The 15,920-nt window shown below is 50.2% G+C and overlaps 1 long non-coding RNA gene across 1 annotated transcript; it reads left to right on the top strand.

Moving 5' to 3' along the window:
* The first annotated feature begins 10,893 nt into the window (after positions 1–10,893).
* Positions 10,894–14,598, top strand: LOC147645987 (uncharacterized). The gene is made up of 3 exons (XR_015282033.1): positions 10,894–13,706; positions 13,801–14,034; positions 14,326–14,598. It is a non-coding gene; the product is annotated as an uncharacterized LOC147645987 (long non-coding RNA).
* The last annotated feature ends 1,322 nt before the right edge of the window (positions 14,599–15,920 follow it).

The raw sequence follows: 15,920 nt of genomic DNA, 5'->3' as shown, positions 1-15,920 counted from the left end.
GTTTCTTTGTGTTTTTCTCTCTTTTGCTTGGAGTTTCTTTTCCTTTTTTAGAAATGACTGGTGAAGTTGGCACAACTAAACTCCAGAAAACGTAAAGCAGGCTTGACTTTCCAGAAATTGCTTTTGGCTGGCTTTAGCTGCATTCCCCAGGATCACGATCAGCAGTAGATATTTGCAGGTTTTGCTCTGCATCCTCAGCCTGCCCAGATGTTGTTCAGTGTTTCAGCAGTGGAGAAGACGATGGATATTTTGCTAAACCTCCTTTCAAACAACAAAACTTGGGTTAGCACGACAGAAAAGAAGAGAAGAAAATCTTCGCCAGTTAGAACAGAGCCAGAGTCCCACCATTTCCCCCTCCACTTCTCTTTCTTTTCTACATTTAGAGGTAAAGCTTCCATCTCCAAAAGCTTCCATCTCTCACTTCCTGATGTAGCCATTTGCTACCCTTTAGCCTTGACTGCCACGCATCGGACTGCTGTCCGTGTGGGGCTGGGGATGCTCAGCCTGGAAAGAGAAGGGGGCTGGCGAGGCCTCCCTGCAGCTCTAGGAAAGATGGGCACAGACAGGAGAAGCCTTTCAATTGCAGGAGTGAGCTTGAAGTTGGATCTAATGAAGCTGCTCTTTTCCACTCCGGCTGCTGGGCCACTGGCCCAGGCTGTGCACAGAGGCTGGGGATGCTCCATCCTTGGCAACATCCAAGGCCAGCTGGGAGCGGGGCTCTGAGCAACCTATTCTGGGCGAAGATTGCTCCGCTTGGAACAAGATGGTCTTTAGGGTCCCTTCCAAGCCCAAGCACCCAGGGATTCCATCATTCATTCTACGGTCTCCGTTGTCCACTTCAGCCTGGGCCTCAACTCCTGGCGGTGATGTCACAGTGCACGCTCCAGCTAGAACTTCCAGCATCCAGCAACGGCCACAACACAACCCTTGGCTCCTTGTGCCAGCACGCTCTTCATTCACCCTGCTCCAAGCCTACCCCTGTCACCTTGTTGCCACCTGCTCCCTGATTCCCCCAGCAGTCCCCAAAGCTCCCCATCGCTTGGATTTTGCTCTCCATCCCTGCAGGATATCTGCATTTGTTCCAAAAGAGGTATGGTACTATTCCACGGAGGCGGACACCTCGCAGCTGCCCGGCTGGGCTGGAGCTCTGTGGGACAGGCTGGGAAATTTTGCTACCTCTGCAGGCTGGCACAGACGGAGAGGAAAAGACGGACGTCGATACACAGACTGATAGAGAAGAAGCCATGGAAGTGGACGGAGAGGATAGTGGAGAGGAAGAGATGGATGTGGATATGTACGAGACAGAGGAAGAGATGGAGGTGGAAACGAAAGATTCTATTGAAGAGATGGATATTGATCTAAAAGACAAGGAGGAAGACATGGTCTTGGGATGAAGACCGATGCCAGCAGCAGAACAGGCAGGTGCTCCCCACAGGCAGAGTGGGGCCCCTGCTGCCAGCCTGGGGCCGGGCTGGGCACTTCCTGCTCAGGGACACGCTAGCCCATGCACTGGATTCTGCTGGCCATCCCTGGCCTGGCCTGGCCTTGCTGTGGGCCACACAAGCCCTGTTCCAGTGCCTGGGCCACAGCCCCCAGCCAGGCTCCCTTCTGGCAGCAGAGTCCCACTGGGCCAGTGTCCCAGCCCGGCAGCACATGGAACACCCTTCCGTGCCTGACTGCACTGACCGTGCTACTTGTTTTTCTTGCAGGACTTAGGGACATCACAGACACAGATGCCACCCTGCTGTACATGCGTTTTACAGTTGTTGTGTTCAGGATAGAGGTTTTAGAGTTTGTTTAAGTTGTCTGTAAATACGTTTCATAGAGTTTTGTTAGAGCTGTTCTCAGGTAAATAGGTTCTATAGTTTGTTGTTGTTGTTGTTGTTGTTGTTGTTGTTGTTGTTACCAATATTCTTACAGTGTAAATATGTGGTGTAGTTCATTCTTGTTCCTTTTCTTCTACAGATAAACAGTCTTTGATTTTCACACCCCAGTTCTCTTTGCATTTTCCTCGGGCACATTTGCAAAGCTGTGGGTTCTTTCGGGAACAATGTTTGCAGGACTCTAAAAAGAGTATCAAAACCACTCTGCCACACTCTCCGCTGCTGCTGCTGCCCCAAAAAGCACTGGCTGGCTTTGCTCACACAATCACAGTTGTGGTGGCATTTCTACCACACCACAGGACAGCGATGTTTTCCCTCTTCTCCTGGAAATACCTACAGCACTTGTGGGTAGCAAGGCAAACATGAGCCTCTTTTAGTGGCCCTTGAAATTGGACATGTGAAATGAGGCACACAAAGCCACAGGCCAGCTGAACCTGGCATCTCTGAATGGGTCTTTACATTCTTCCCAGGAAGATGAATGGCAATCACTATTTTGGCAGGGAGGAAAGTGCATCAGCTAGCAATTTGCTGTAGAAAATGTGCTTTCTGCTCCTCTCACAGCCAAAACTCCTACCCATTTCTTGGAAGTCCTTCTTAGATAAGGACCGTGTTCAACTGAGTGACAGTGAAGCCAAATGGCAATGCCGCAATCAATTGTCCTGTACACAATCTCCTTCATCCACGTGGAAGGTTACTCACGGGCACACAAGAGGACGGAAGAAACCCAAATGCATCGTTGGACATCATAAAGTCAGACGTGTTGAGGGATGAAGAAATCTTGCAGAGATATGGAAAGCTGCCCTGAAAACCCAGTTCGGGGAGAGCCTGAGCTCTTTTGTGCTTCTAGGCCTGAAGATGCTCAGCGCCTTTCCCAGATGCTCAGCAGGCAGTAGGATTGTGCCTGAATCTGGCTCTGGAAATGCCAGTGCCTCAACTGAGAGCTGTGGCAATGATTTCCATTGCATGGAGAGGGGCCACAGTCCTGCAAGAGTCTTTCAGCAGAGCAAACAGCAGCCTGGAGGGTGGGCAGTGCTGCATCTGGACCACTGCATGCTCATCCTTCACCACAATGCAGAGCTGCCATGGATCACTTTTTCCATTTCTGCTGTTGGATATGTTTTGGAGAAGTTGTTCTAGGTGGCTTTGGATGGTGATCCAAGTAGGAAGCAGCCATTCGCCTGCTGTGATATCCTTACAACTAGTCCTAACTTCTCATTGCCTTTGGTTTGATTGGGGGTGTTTTATCTGTTTGTTTGATTGGTTTCTTTGGGTTGGTTTCTTTGTGTTTTTCTCTCTTTTGCTTGGAGTTTCTTTTCCTTTTTTAGAAATGACTGGTGAAGTTGGCACAACTAAACTCCAGAAAACGTAAAGCAGGCTTGACTTTCCAGAAATTGCTTTTGGCTGGCTTTAGCTGCATTCCCCAGGATCACGATCAGCAGTAGATATTTGCAGGTTTTGCTCTGCATCCTCAGCCTGCCCAGATGTTGTTCAGTGTTTCAGCAGTGGAGAAGACGATGGATATTTTGCTAAACCTCCTTTCAAACAACAAAACTTGGGTTAGCACGACAGAAAAGAAGAGAAGAAAATCTTCGCCAGTTAGAACAGAGCCAGAGTCCCACCATTTCCCCCTCCACTTCTCTTTCTTTTCTACATTTAGAGGTAAAGCTTCCATCTCCAAAAGCTTCCATCTCTCACTTCCTGATGTAGCCATTTGCTACCCTTTAGCCTTGACTGCCACGCATCGGACTGCTGTCCGTGTGGGGCTGGGGATGCTCAGCCTGGAAAGAGAAGGGGGCTGGCGAGGCCTCCCTGCAGCTCTAGGAAAGATGGGCACAGACAGGAGAAGCCTTTCAATTGCAGGAGTGAGCTTGAAGTTGGATCTAATGAAGCTGCTCTTTTCCACTCCGGCTGCTGGGCCACTGGCCCAGGCTGTGCACAGAGGCTGGGGATGCTCCATCCTTGGCAACATCCAAGGCCAGCTGGGAGCGGGGCTCTGAGCAACCTATTCTGGGCGAAGATTGCTCCGCTTGGAACAAGATGGTCTTTAGGGTCCCTTCCAAGCCCAAGCACCCAGGGATTCCATCATTCATTCTACGGTCTCCGTTGTCCACTTCAGCCTGGGCCTCAACTCCTGGCGGTGATGTCACAGTGCACGCTCCAGCTAGAACTTCCAGCATCCAGCAACGGCCACAACACAACCCTTGGCTCCTTGTGCCAGCACGCTCTTCATTCACCCTGCTCCAAGCCTACCCCTGTCACCTTGTTGCCACCTGCTCCCTGATTCCCCCAGCAGTCCCCAAAGCTCCCCATCGCTTGGATTTTGCTCTCCATCCCTGCAGGATATCTGCATTTGTTCCAAAAGAGGTATGGTACTATTCCACGGAGGCGGACACCTCGCAGCTGCCCGGCTGGGCTGGAGCTCTGTGGGACAGGCTGGGAAATTTTGCTACCTCTGCAGGCTGGCACAGACGGAGAGGAAAAGACGGACGTCGATACACAGACTGATAGAGAAGAAGCCATGGAAGTGGACGGAGAGGATAGTGGAGAGGAAGAGATGGATGTGGATATGTACGAGACAGAGGAAGAGATGGAGGTGGAAACGAAAGATTCTATTGAAGAGATGGATATTGATCTAAAAGACAAGGAGGAAGACATGGTCTTGGGATGAAGACCGATGCCAGCAGCAGAACAGGCAGGTGCTCCCCACAGGCAGAGTGGGGCCCCTGCTGCCAGCCTGGGGCCGGGCTGGGCACTTCCTGCTCAGGGACACGCTAGCCCATGCACTGGATTCTGCTGGCCATCCCTGGCCTGGCCTGGCCTTGCTGTGGGCCACACAAGCCCTGTTCCAGTGCCTGGGCCACAGCCCCCAGCCAGGCTCCCTTCTGGCAGCAGAGTCCCACTGGGCCAGTGTCCCAGCCCGGCAGCACATGGAACACCCTTCCGTGCCTGACTGCACTGACCGTGCTACTTGTTTTTCTTCCAGGACTTAGGGACATCACAGACACAGATGCCACCCTGCTGTACATGCGTTTTACAGTTGTTGTGTTCAGGATAGAGGTTTTAGAGTTTGTTTAAGTTGTCTGTAAATACGTTTCATAGAGTTTTGTTAGAGCTGTTCTCAGGTAAATAGGTTCTATAGTTTGTTGTTGTTGTTGTTGTTGTTGTTGTTGTTGTTGTTACCAATATTCTTACAGTGTAAATATGTGGTGTAGTTCATTCTTGTTCCTTTTCTTCTACAGATAAACAGTCTTTGATTTTCACACCCCAGTTCTCTTTGCATTTTCCTCGGGCACATTTGCAAAGCTGTGGGTTCTTTCGGGAACAATGTTTGCAGGACTCTAAAAAGAGTATCAAAACCGCTCTGCCACACTCTCCGCTGCTGCTGCTGCCCCAAAAAGCACTGGCTGGCTTTGCTCACACAATCACAGTTGTGGTGGCATTTCTACCACACCACAGGACAGCGATGTTTTCCCTCTTCTCCTGGAAATACCTACAGCACTTGTGGGTAGCAAGGCAAACATGAGCCTCTTTTAGTGGCCCTTGAAATTGGACATGTGAAATGAGGCACACAAAGCCACAGGCCAGCTGAACCTGGCATCTCTGAATGGGTCTTTACATTCTTCCCAGGAAGATGAATGGCAATCACTATTTTGGCAGGGAGGAAAGTGCATCAGCTAGCAATTTGCTGTAGAAAATGTGCTTTCTGCTCCTCTCACAGCCAAAACTCCTACCCATTTCTTGGAAGTCCTTCTTAGATAAGGACCGTGTTCAACTGAGTGACAGTGAAGCCAAATGGCAATGCCGCAATCAATTGTCCTGTACACAATCTCCTTCATCCACGTGGAAGGTTACTCACGGGCACACAAGAGGACGGAAGAAACCCAAATGCATCGTTGGACATCATAAAGTCAGACGTGTTGAGGGATGAAGAAATCTTGCAGAGATATGGAAAGCTGCCCTGAAAACCCAGTTCGGGGAGAGCCTGAGCTCTTTTGTGCTTCTAGGCCTGAAGATGCTCAGCGCCTTTCCCAGATGCTCAGCAGGCAGTAGGATTGTGCCTGAATCTGGCTCTGGAAATGCCAGTGCCTCAACTGAGAGCTGTGGCAATGATTTCCATTGCATGGAGAGGGGCCACAGTCCTGCAAGAGTCTTTCAGCAGAGCAAACAGCAGCCTGGAGGGTGGGCAGTGCTCCATCTGGACCACTGCATGCTCATCCTTCACCACAATGCAGAGCTGCCATGGATCACTTTTTCCATTTCTGCTGTTGGATATGTTTTGGAGAAGTTGTTCTAGGTGGCTTTGGATGGTGATCCAAGTAGGAAGCAGCCATTCGCCTGCTGTGATATCCTTACAACTAGTCCTAAATTCTCATTGCCTTTGGTTTGATTGGGGGTGTTTTATCTGTTTGTTTGATTGGTTTCTTTGGGTTGGTTTCTTTGTGTTTTTCTCTCTTTTGCTTGGAGTTTCTTTTCCTTTTTTAGAAATGACTGGTGAAGTTGGCACAACTAAACTCCAGAAAACGTAAAGCAGGCTTGACTTTCCAGAAATTGCTTTTGGCTGGCTTTAGCTGCATTCCCCAGGATCACGATCAGCAGTAGATATTTGCAGGTTTTGCTCTGCATCCTCAGCCTGCCCAGATGTTGTTCAGTGTTTCAGCAGTGGAGAAGACGATGGATATTTTGCTAAACCTCCTTTCAAACAACAAAACTTGGGTTAGCACGACAGAAAAGAAGAGAAGAAAATCTTCGCCAGTTAGAACAGAGCCAGAGTCCCACCATTTCCCCCTCCACTTCTCTTTCTTTTCTACATTTAGAGGTAAAGCTTCCATCTCCAAAAGCTTCCATCTCTCACTTCCTGATGTAGCCATTTGCTACCCTTTAGCCTTGACTGCCACGCATCGGACTGCTGTCCGTGTGGGGCTGGGGATGCTCAGCCTGGAAAGAGAAGGGGGCTGGCGAGGCCTCCCTGCAGCTCTAGGAAAGATGGGCACAGACAGGAGAAGCCTTTCAATTGCAGGAGTGAGCTTGAAGTTGGATCTAATGAAGCTGCTCTTTTCCACTCCGGCTGCTGGGCCACTGGCCCAGGCTGTGCACAGAGGCTGGGGATGCTCCATCCTTGGCAACATCCAAGGCCAGCTGGGAGCGGGGCTCTGAGCAACCTATTCTGGGCGAAGATTGCTCCGCTTGGAACAAGATGGTCTTTAGGGTCCCTTCCAAGCCCAAGCACCCAGGGATTCCATCATTCATTCTACGGTCTCCGTTGTCCACTTCAGCCTGGGCCTCAACTCCTGGCGGTGATGTCACAGTGCACGCTCCAGCTAGAACTTCCAGCATCCAGCAACGGCCACAACACAACCCTTGGCTCCTTGTGCCAGCACGCTCTTCATTCACCCTGCTCCAAGCCTACCCCTGTCACCTTGTTGCCACCTGCTCCCTGATTCCCCCAGCAGTCCCCAAAGCTCCCCATCGCTTGGATTTTGCTCTCCATCCCTGCAGGATATCTGCATTTGTTCCAAAAGAGGTATGGTACTATTCCACGGAGGCGGACACCTCGCAGCTGCCCGGCTGGGCTGGAGCTCTGTGGGACAGGCTGGGAAATTTTGCTACCTCTGCAGGCTGGCACAGACGGAGAGGAAAAGACGGACGTCGATACACAGACTGATAGAGAAGAAGCCATGGAAGTGGACGGAGAGGATAGTGGAGAGGAAGAGATGGATGTGGATATGTACGAGACAGAGGAAGAGATGGAGGTGGAAACGAAAGATTCTATTGAAGAGATGGATATTGATCTAAAAGACAAGGAGGAAGACATGGTCTTGGGATGAAGACCGATGCCAGCAGCAGAACAGGCAGGTGCTCCCCACAGGCAGAGTGGGGCCCCTGCTGCCAGCCTGGGGCCGGGCTGGGCACTTCCTGCTCAGGGACACGCTAGCCCATGCACTGGATTCTGCTGGCCATCCCTGGCCTGGCCTGGCCTTGCTGTGGGCCACACAAGCCCTGTTCCAGTGCCTGGGCCACAGCCCCCAGCCAGGCTCCCTTCTGGCAGCAGAGTCCCACTGGGCCAGTGTCCCAGCCCGGCAGCACATGGAACACCCTTCCGTGCCTGACTGCACTGACCGTGCTACTTGTTTTTCTTCCAGGACTTAGGGACATCACAGACACAGATGCCACCCTGCTGTACATGCGTTTTACAGTTGTTGTGTTCAGGATAGAGGTTTTAGAGTTTGTTTAAGTTGTCTGTAAATACGTTTCATAGAGTTTTGTTAGAGCTGTTCTCAGGTAAATAGGTTCTATAGTTTGTTGTTGTTGTTGTTGTTGTTGTTGTTGTTGTTGTTACCAATATTCTTACAGTGTAAATATGTGGTGTAGTTCATTCTTGTTCCTTTTCTTCTACAGATAAACAGTCTTTGATTTTCACACCCCAGTTCTCTTTGCATTTTCCTCGGGCACATTTGCAAAGCTGTGGGTTCTTTCGGGAACAATGTTTGCAGGACTCTAAAAAGAGTATCACAACCGCTCTGCCACACTCTCCGCTGCTGCTGCTGCCCCAAAAAGCACTGGCTGGCTTTGCTCACACAATCACAGTTGTGGTGGCATTTCTACCACACCACAGGACAGCGATGTTTTCCCTCTTCTCCTGGAAATACCTACAGCACTTGTGGGTAGCAAGGCAAACATGAGCCTCTTTTAGTGGCCCTTGAAATTGGACATGTGAAATGAGGCACACAAAGCCACAGGCCAGCTGAACCTGGCATCTCTGAATGGGTCTTTACATTCTTCCCAGGAAGATGAATGGCAATCACTATTTTGGCAGGGAGGAAAGTGCATCAGCTAGCAATTTGCTGTAGAAAATGTGCTTTCTGCTCCTCTCACAGCCAAAACTCCTACCCATTTCTTGGAAGTCCTTCTTAGATAAGGACCGTGTTCAACTGAGTGACAGTGAAGCCAAATGGCAATGCCGCAATCAATTGTCCTGTACACAATCTCCTTCATCCACGTGGAAGGTTACTCACGGGCACACAAGAGGACGGAAGAAACCCAAATGCATCGTTGGACATCATAAAGTCAGACGTGTTGAGGGATGAAGAAATCTTGCAGAGATATGGAAAGCTGCCCTGAAAACCCAGTTCGGGGAGAGCCTGAGCTCTTTTGTGCTTCTAGGCCTGAAGATGCTCAGCGCCTTTCCCAGATGCTCAGCAGGCAGTAGGATTGTGCCTGAATCTGGCTCTGGAAATGCCAGTGCCTCAACTGAGAGCTGTGGCAATGATTTCCATTGCATGGAGAGGGGCCACAGTCCTGCAAGAGTCTTTCAGCAGAGCAAACAGCAGCCTGGAGGGTGGGCAGTGCTGCATCTGGACCACTGCATGCTCATCCTTCACCACAATGCAGAGCTGCCATGGATCACTTTTTCCATTTCTGCTGTTGGATATGTTTTGGAGAAGTTGTTCTAGGTGGCTTTGGATGGTGATCCAAGTAGGAAGCAGCCATTCGCCTGCTGTGATATCCTTACAACTAGTCCTAACTTCTCATTGCCTTTGGTTTGATTGGGGGTGTTTTATCTGTTTGTTTGATTGGTTTCTTTGGGTTGGTTTCTTTGTGTTTTTCTCTCTTTTGCTTGGAGTTTCTTTTCCTTTTTTAGAAATGACTGGTGAAGTTGGCACAACTAAACTCCAGAAAACGTAAAGCAGGCTTGACTTTCCAGAAATTGCTTTTGGCTGGCTTTAGCTGCATTCCCCAGGATCACGATCAGCAGTAGATATTTGCAGGTTTTGCTCTGCATCCTCAGCCTGCCCAGATGTTGTTCAGTGTTTCAGCAGTGGAGAAGACGATGGATATTTTGCTAAACCTCCTTTCAAACAACAAAACTTGGGTTAGCACGACAGAAAAGAAGAGAAGAAAATCTTCGCCAGTTAGAACAGAGCCAGAGTCCCACCATTTCCCCCTCCACTTTTCTTTCTTTTCTACATTTAGAGGTAAAGCTTCCATCTCCAAAAGCTTCCATCTCTCACTTCCTGATGTAGCCATTTGCTACCCTTTAGCCTTGACTGCCACGCATCGGACTGCTGTCCGTGTGGGGCTGGGGATGCTCAGCCTGGAAAGAGAAGGGGGCTGGCGAGGCCTCCCTGCAGCTCTAGGAAAGATGGGCACAGAGAGGAGAAGCCTTTCAACTGCAGGAGTGAGCTTGAAGTTGGATCTAATGAAGCTGCTCTTTTCCACTCCGGCTGCTGGGCCACTGGCCCAGGCTGTGCACAGAGGCTGGGGATGCTCCATCCTTGGCAACATCCAAGGCCAGCTGGGAGCGGGGCTCTGAGCAACCTATTCTGGGCGAAGATTGCTCCGCTTGGAACAAGATGGTCTTTAGGGTCCCTTCCAAGCCCAAGCACCCAGGGATTCCATCATTCATTCTACGGTCTCCGTTGTCCACTTCAGCCTGGGCCTCAACTCCTGGCGGTGATGTCACAGTGCACGCTCCAGCTAGAACTTCCACCATCCAGCAACGGCCACAACACAACCCTTGGCTTCTTGTGCCAGCACGCTCTTCATTCACCCTGCTCCAAGCCTACCCCTGTCACCTTGTTGCCACCTGCTCCCTGATTCCCCCAGCAGTCCCCAAAGCTCCCCATCGCTTGGATTTTGCTCTCCATCCCTGCAGGATGTCTGCATTTGTTCCAAAAGAGGTATGGTGCTATTCCACGGAGGCGGACACCTCGCAGCTGCCCGGCTGGGCTGGAGCTCTGTGGGACAGGCTGGGAAATTTTGCTACCTCTGCAGGCTGGCACAGACGGAGAGGAGGAGACGGACGTCGATACACAGACTGATAGAGAAGAAGCCATGGAAGTGGACGGAGAGGATAGTGGAGAGGAAGAGATGGATGTGGATATGTACGAGACAGAGGAAGAGATGGAGGTGGAAACGAAAGATTCTATTGAAGAGATGGATATTGATCTAAAAGACAAGGAGGAAGACATGGTCTTGGGATGAAGACCGATGCCAGCAGCAGAACAGGCAGGTGCTCCCCACAGGCAGAGTGGGGCCCCTGCTGCCAGCCTGGGGCCGGGCTGGGCACTTCCTGCTCAGGGACACGCTAGCCCATGCACTGGATTCTGCTGGCCATCCCTGGCCTGGCCTGGGCTTGCTGTGGGCCACACAAGCCCTGTTCCAGTGCCTGGGCCACAGCCCCCAGCCAGGCTCCCTTCTGGCAGCAGAGTCCCACTGGGCCAGTGTCCCAGCCCGGCAGCACATGGAACACCCTTCCGTGCCTGACTGCACTGACCGTGCTACTTGTTTTTCTTGCAGGACTTAGGGACATCACAGACACAGATGCCACCCTGCTGTACATGCGTTTTACAGTTGTTGTGTTCAGGATAGAGGTTTTAGAGTTTGTTTAAGTTGTCTGTAAATACGTTTCATAGAGTTTTGTTAGAGCTGTTCTCAGGTAAATAGGTTCTATAGTTTGTTGTTGTTGTTGTTGTTGTTGTTACCAATATTCTTACAGTGTAAATATGTGGTGTAGTTCATTCTTGTTCCTTTTCTTCTACAGATAAACAGTCCTTGATTTTCACACCCCAGTTCTCTTTGCATTTTCCTCGGGCACATTTGCAAAGCTGTGGGTTGTTTCGGGAACAATGTTTGCAGGACTCTAAAAAGAGTATCAAAACCGCTCTGCCACACTCTCCGCTGCTGCTGCTGCCCCAAAAAGCACTGGCTGGCTTTGCTCACACAATCACAGTTGTGGTGGCATTTCTACCACACCACAGGACAGCGATGTTTTCCCTCTTCTCCTGGAAATACCTACAGCACTTGTGGGTAGCAAGGCAAACATGAGCCTCTTTTAGTGGCCCTTGAAATTGGACATGTGAAATGAGGCACACAAAGCCACAGGCCAGCTGAACCTGGCATCTCTGAATGGGTCTTTACATTCTTCCCAGGAAGATGAATGGCAATCACTATTTTGGCAGGGAGGAAAGTGCATCAGCTAGCAATTTGCTGTAGAAAATGTGCTTTCTGCTCCTCTCACAGCCAAAACTCCTACCCATTTCTTGGAAGTCCTTCTTAGATAAGGACCGTGTTCAACTGAGTGACAGTGAAGCCAAATGGCAATGCCGCAATCAATTGTCCTGTACACAATCTCCTTCATCCACGTGGAAGGTTACTCACGGGCACACAAGAGGACGGAAGAAACCCAAATGCATCGTTGGACATCATAAAGTCAGACGTGTTGAGGGATGAAGAAATCTTGCAGAGATATGGAAAGCTGCCCTGAAAACCCAGTTCGGGGAGAGCCTGAGCTCTTTTGTGCTTCTAGGCCTGAAGATGCTCAGCGCCTTTCCCAGATGCTCAGCAGGCAGTAGGATTGTGCCTGAATCTGGCTCTGGAAATGCCAGTGCCTCAACTGAGAGCTGTGGCAATGATTTCCATTGCATGGAGAGGGGCCACAGTCCTGCAAGAGTCTTTCAGCAGAGCAAACAGCAGCCTGGAGGGTGGGCAGTGCTGCATCTGGACCACTGCATGCTCATCCTTCACCACAATGCAGAGCTGCCATGGATCACTTTTTCCATTTCTGCTGTTGGATATGTTTTGGAGAAGTTGTTCTAGGTGGCTTTGGATGGTGATCCAAGTAGGAAGCAGCCATTCGCCTGCTGTGATATCCTTACAACTAGTCCTAACTTCTCATTGCCTTTGGTTTGATTGGGGGTGTTTTATCTGTTTGTTTGATTGGTTTCTTTGGGTTGGTTTCTTTGTGTTTTTCTCTCTTTTGCTTGGAGTTTCTTTTCCTTTTTTAGAAATGACTGGTGAAGTTGGCACAACCAAACTCCAGAAAACGTAAAGCAGGCTTGACTTTCCAGAAATTGCTTTTGGCTGGCTTTAGCTGCATTCCCCAGGATCACGATCAGCAGTAGATATTTGCAGGTTTTGCTCTGCATCCTCAGCCTGCCCAGATGTTGTTCAGTGTTTCAGCAGTGGAGAAGACGATGGATATTTTGCTAAACCTCCTTTCAAACAACAAAACTTGGGTTAGCACGACAGAAAAGAAGAGAAGAAAATCCTCGCCAGTTAGAACAGAGCCAGAGTCCCACCATTTCCCCCTCCACTTTTCTTTCTTTTCTACATTTAGAGGTAAAGCTTCCATCTCCAAAAGCTTCCATCTCTCACTTCCTGATGTAGCCATTTGCTACCCTTTAGCCTTGACTGCCACGCATCGGACTGCTGTCCGTGTGGGGCTGGGGATGCTCAGCCTGGAAAGAGAAGGGGGCTGGCGAGGCCTCCCTGCAGCTCTAGGAAAGATGGGCACAGAGAGGAGAAGCCTTTCAATTCCAGGAGTGAGCTTGAAGTTGGATCTAATGAAGCTGCTCTTTTCCACTCCGGCTGCTGGGCCACTGACCCAGGCTGTGCACAGAGGCTGGGGATGCTCCATCCTTGGCAACATCCAAGGCCAGCTGGGAGCGGGGCTCTGAGCAACCTATTCTGGGCGAAGATTGCTCCGCTTGGAACAAGATGGTCTTTAGGGTCCCTTCCAAGCCCAAGCACCCAGGGATTCCATCATTCATTCTACGGTCTCCGTTGTCCACTTCAGCCTGGGCCTCAACTCCTGGCGGTGATGTCACAGTGCACGCTCCAGCTAGAACTTCCAGCATCCAGCAACGGCCACAACACAACCCTTGGCTCCTTGTGCCAGCACGCTCTTCATTCACCCTGCTCCAAGCCTACCCCTGTCACCTTGTTGCCACCTGCTCCCTGATTCCCCCAGCAGTCCCCAAAGCTCCCCATCGCTTGGATTTTGCTCTCCATCCCTGCAGGATGTCTGCATTTGTTCCAAAAGAGGTATGGTGCTATTCCACGGAGGCGGACACCTCGCAGCTGCCTGGCTGGGCTGGAGCTCTGTGGGACAGGCTGGGAAATTTTGCTACCTCTGCAGGCTGGCACAGACGGAGAGGAGGAGACGGACGTCGATACACAGACTGATAGAGAAGAAGCCATGGAAGTGGACGGAGAGGATAGTGGAGAGGAAGAGATGGATGTGGATATGTACGAGACAGAGGAAGAGATGGAGGTGGAAACGAAAGATTATATTGAAGAGATGGATATTGATCTTAAAGACAAGGAGGAAGACATGGTCTTGGGATGAAGACCGATGCCAGCAGCAGAACAGGCAGGTGCTCCCCACAGGCAGAGTGGGGCCCCTGCTGCCAGCCTGGGGCCGGGCTGGGCACTTCCTGCTCAGGGACACGCTAGCCCATGCACTGGATTCTGCTGGCCATCCCTGGCCTGGCCTGGGCTTGCTGTGGGCCACACAAGCCCTGTTCCAGTGCCTGGGCCACAGCCCCCAGCCAGGCTCCCTTCTGGCAGCAGAGTCCCACTGGGCCAGTGTCCCAGCCCGGCAGCACATGGAACACCCTTCCGTGCCTGACTGCACTGACCGTGCTACTTGTTTTTCTTCCAGGACTTAGGGACATCACAGACACAGATGCCACCCTGCTGTACATGCGTTTTACAGTTGTTGTGTTCAGGATAGAGGTTTTAGAGTTTGTTTAAGTTGTCTGTAAATACGTTTCATAGAGTTTTGTTAGAGCTGTTCTCAGGTAAATAGGTTCTATAGTTTGTTGTTGTTGTTGTTGTTGTTGTTGTTGTTACCAATATTCTTACAGTGTAAATATGTGGTGTAGTTCATTCTTGTTCCTTTTCTTCTACAGATAAACAGTCTTTGATTTTCACACCCCAGTTCTCTTTGCATTTTCCTCGGGCACATTTGCAAAGCTGTGGGTTCTTTCGGGAACAATGTTTGCAGGACTCTAAAAAGAGTATCAAAACCGCTCTGCCACACTCTCCGCTGCTGCTGCTGCCCCAAAAAGCACTGGCTGGCTTTGCTCACACAATCACAGTTGTGGTGGCATTTCTACCACACCACAGGACAGCGATGTTTTCCCTCTTCTCCTGGAAATACCTACAGCACTTGTGGGTAGCAAGGCAAACATGAGCCTCTTCTAGTGGCCCTTGAAATTGGACATGTGAAATGAGGCACACAAAGCCACAGGCCAGCTGAACCTGGCATCTCTGAATGGGTCTTTACATTCTTCCCAGGAAGATGAATGGCAATCACTATTTTGGCAGGGAGGAAAGTGCATCAGCTAGCAATTTGCTGTAGAAAATGTGCTTTCTGCTCCTCTCACAGCCAAAACTCCTACCCATTTCTTGGAAGTCCTTCTTAGATAAGGACCGTGTTCAACTGAGTGACAGTGAAGCCAAATGGCAATGCCGCAATCAATTGTCCTGTACACAATCTCCTTCATCCACGTGGAAGGTTACTCACGGGCACACAAGAGGACGGAAGAAACCCAAATGCATCGTTGGACATCATAAAGTCAGACGTGTTGAGGGATGAAGAAATCTTGCAGAGATATGGAAAGCTGCCCTGAAAACCCAGTTCGGGGAGAGCCTGAGCTCTTTTGTGCTTCTAGGCCTGAAGATGCTCAGCGCCTTTCCCAGATGCTCAGCAGGCAGTAGGATTGTGCCTGAATCTGGCTCTGGAAATGCCAGTGCCTCAACTGAGAGCTGTGGCAAGGATTTCCATTGCATGGAGAGGGGCCACAGTCCTGCAAGAGTCTTTCAGCAGAGCAAACAGCAGCCTGGAGGGTGGGCAGTGCTGCATCTGGACCACTGCATGCTCATCCTTCACCACAATGCAGAGCTGCCATGGATCACTTTTTCCATTTCTGCTGTTGGATATGTTTTGGAGAAGTTGTTCTAGGTGGCTTTGGATGGTGATCCAAGTAGGAAGCAGCCATTCGCCTGCTGTGATATCCTTACAACTAGTCCTAACTTCTCATTGCCTTTGGTTTGATTGGGGGTGTTTTATCTGTTTGTTTGATTGGTTTCTTTGGGTTGGTTTCTTTGTGTTTTTCTCTCTTTTGCTTGGAGTTTCTTTTCCTTTTTTAGAAATGACTGGTGAAGTTGGCACAACCAAACTCCAGAAAACGTAAAGCAGGCTTGACTTTCCAGAAATTGCTTTTGGCTGGCTTTAGCTGCATTCCCCAGGAT

Source organism: Cyanistes caeruleus, unplaced genomic scaffold (assembly GCF_971803275.1).
Source record: "Cyanistes caeruleus unplaced genomic scaffold, bCyaCae1.hap1.1 HAP1_SCAFFOLD_138, whole genome shotgun sequence".
NCBI lineage: Eukaryota > Metazoa > Chordata > Aves > Passeriformes > Paridae > Cyanistes > Cyanistes caeruleus.
This window is presented reverse-complemented; position numbering and strand designations above follow the sequence as displayed.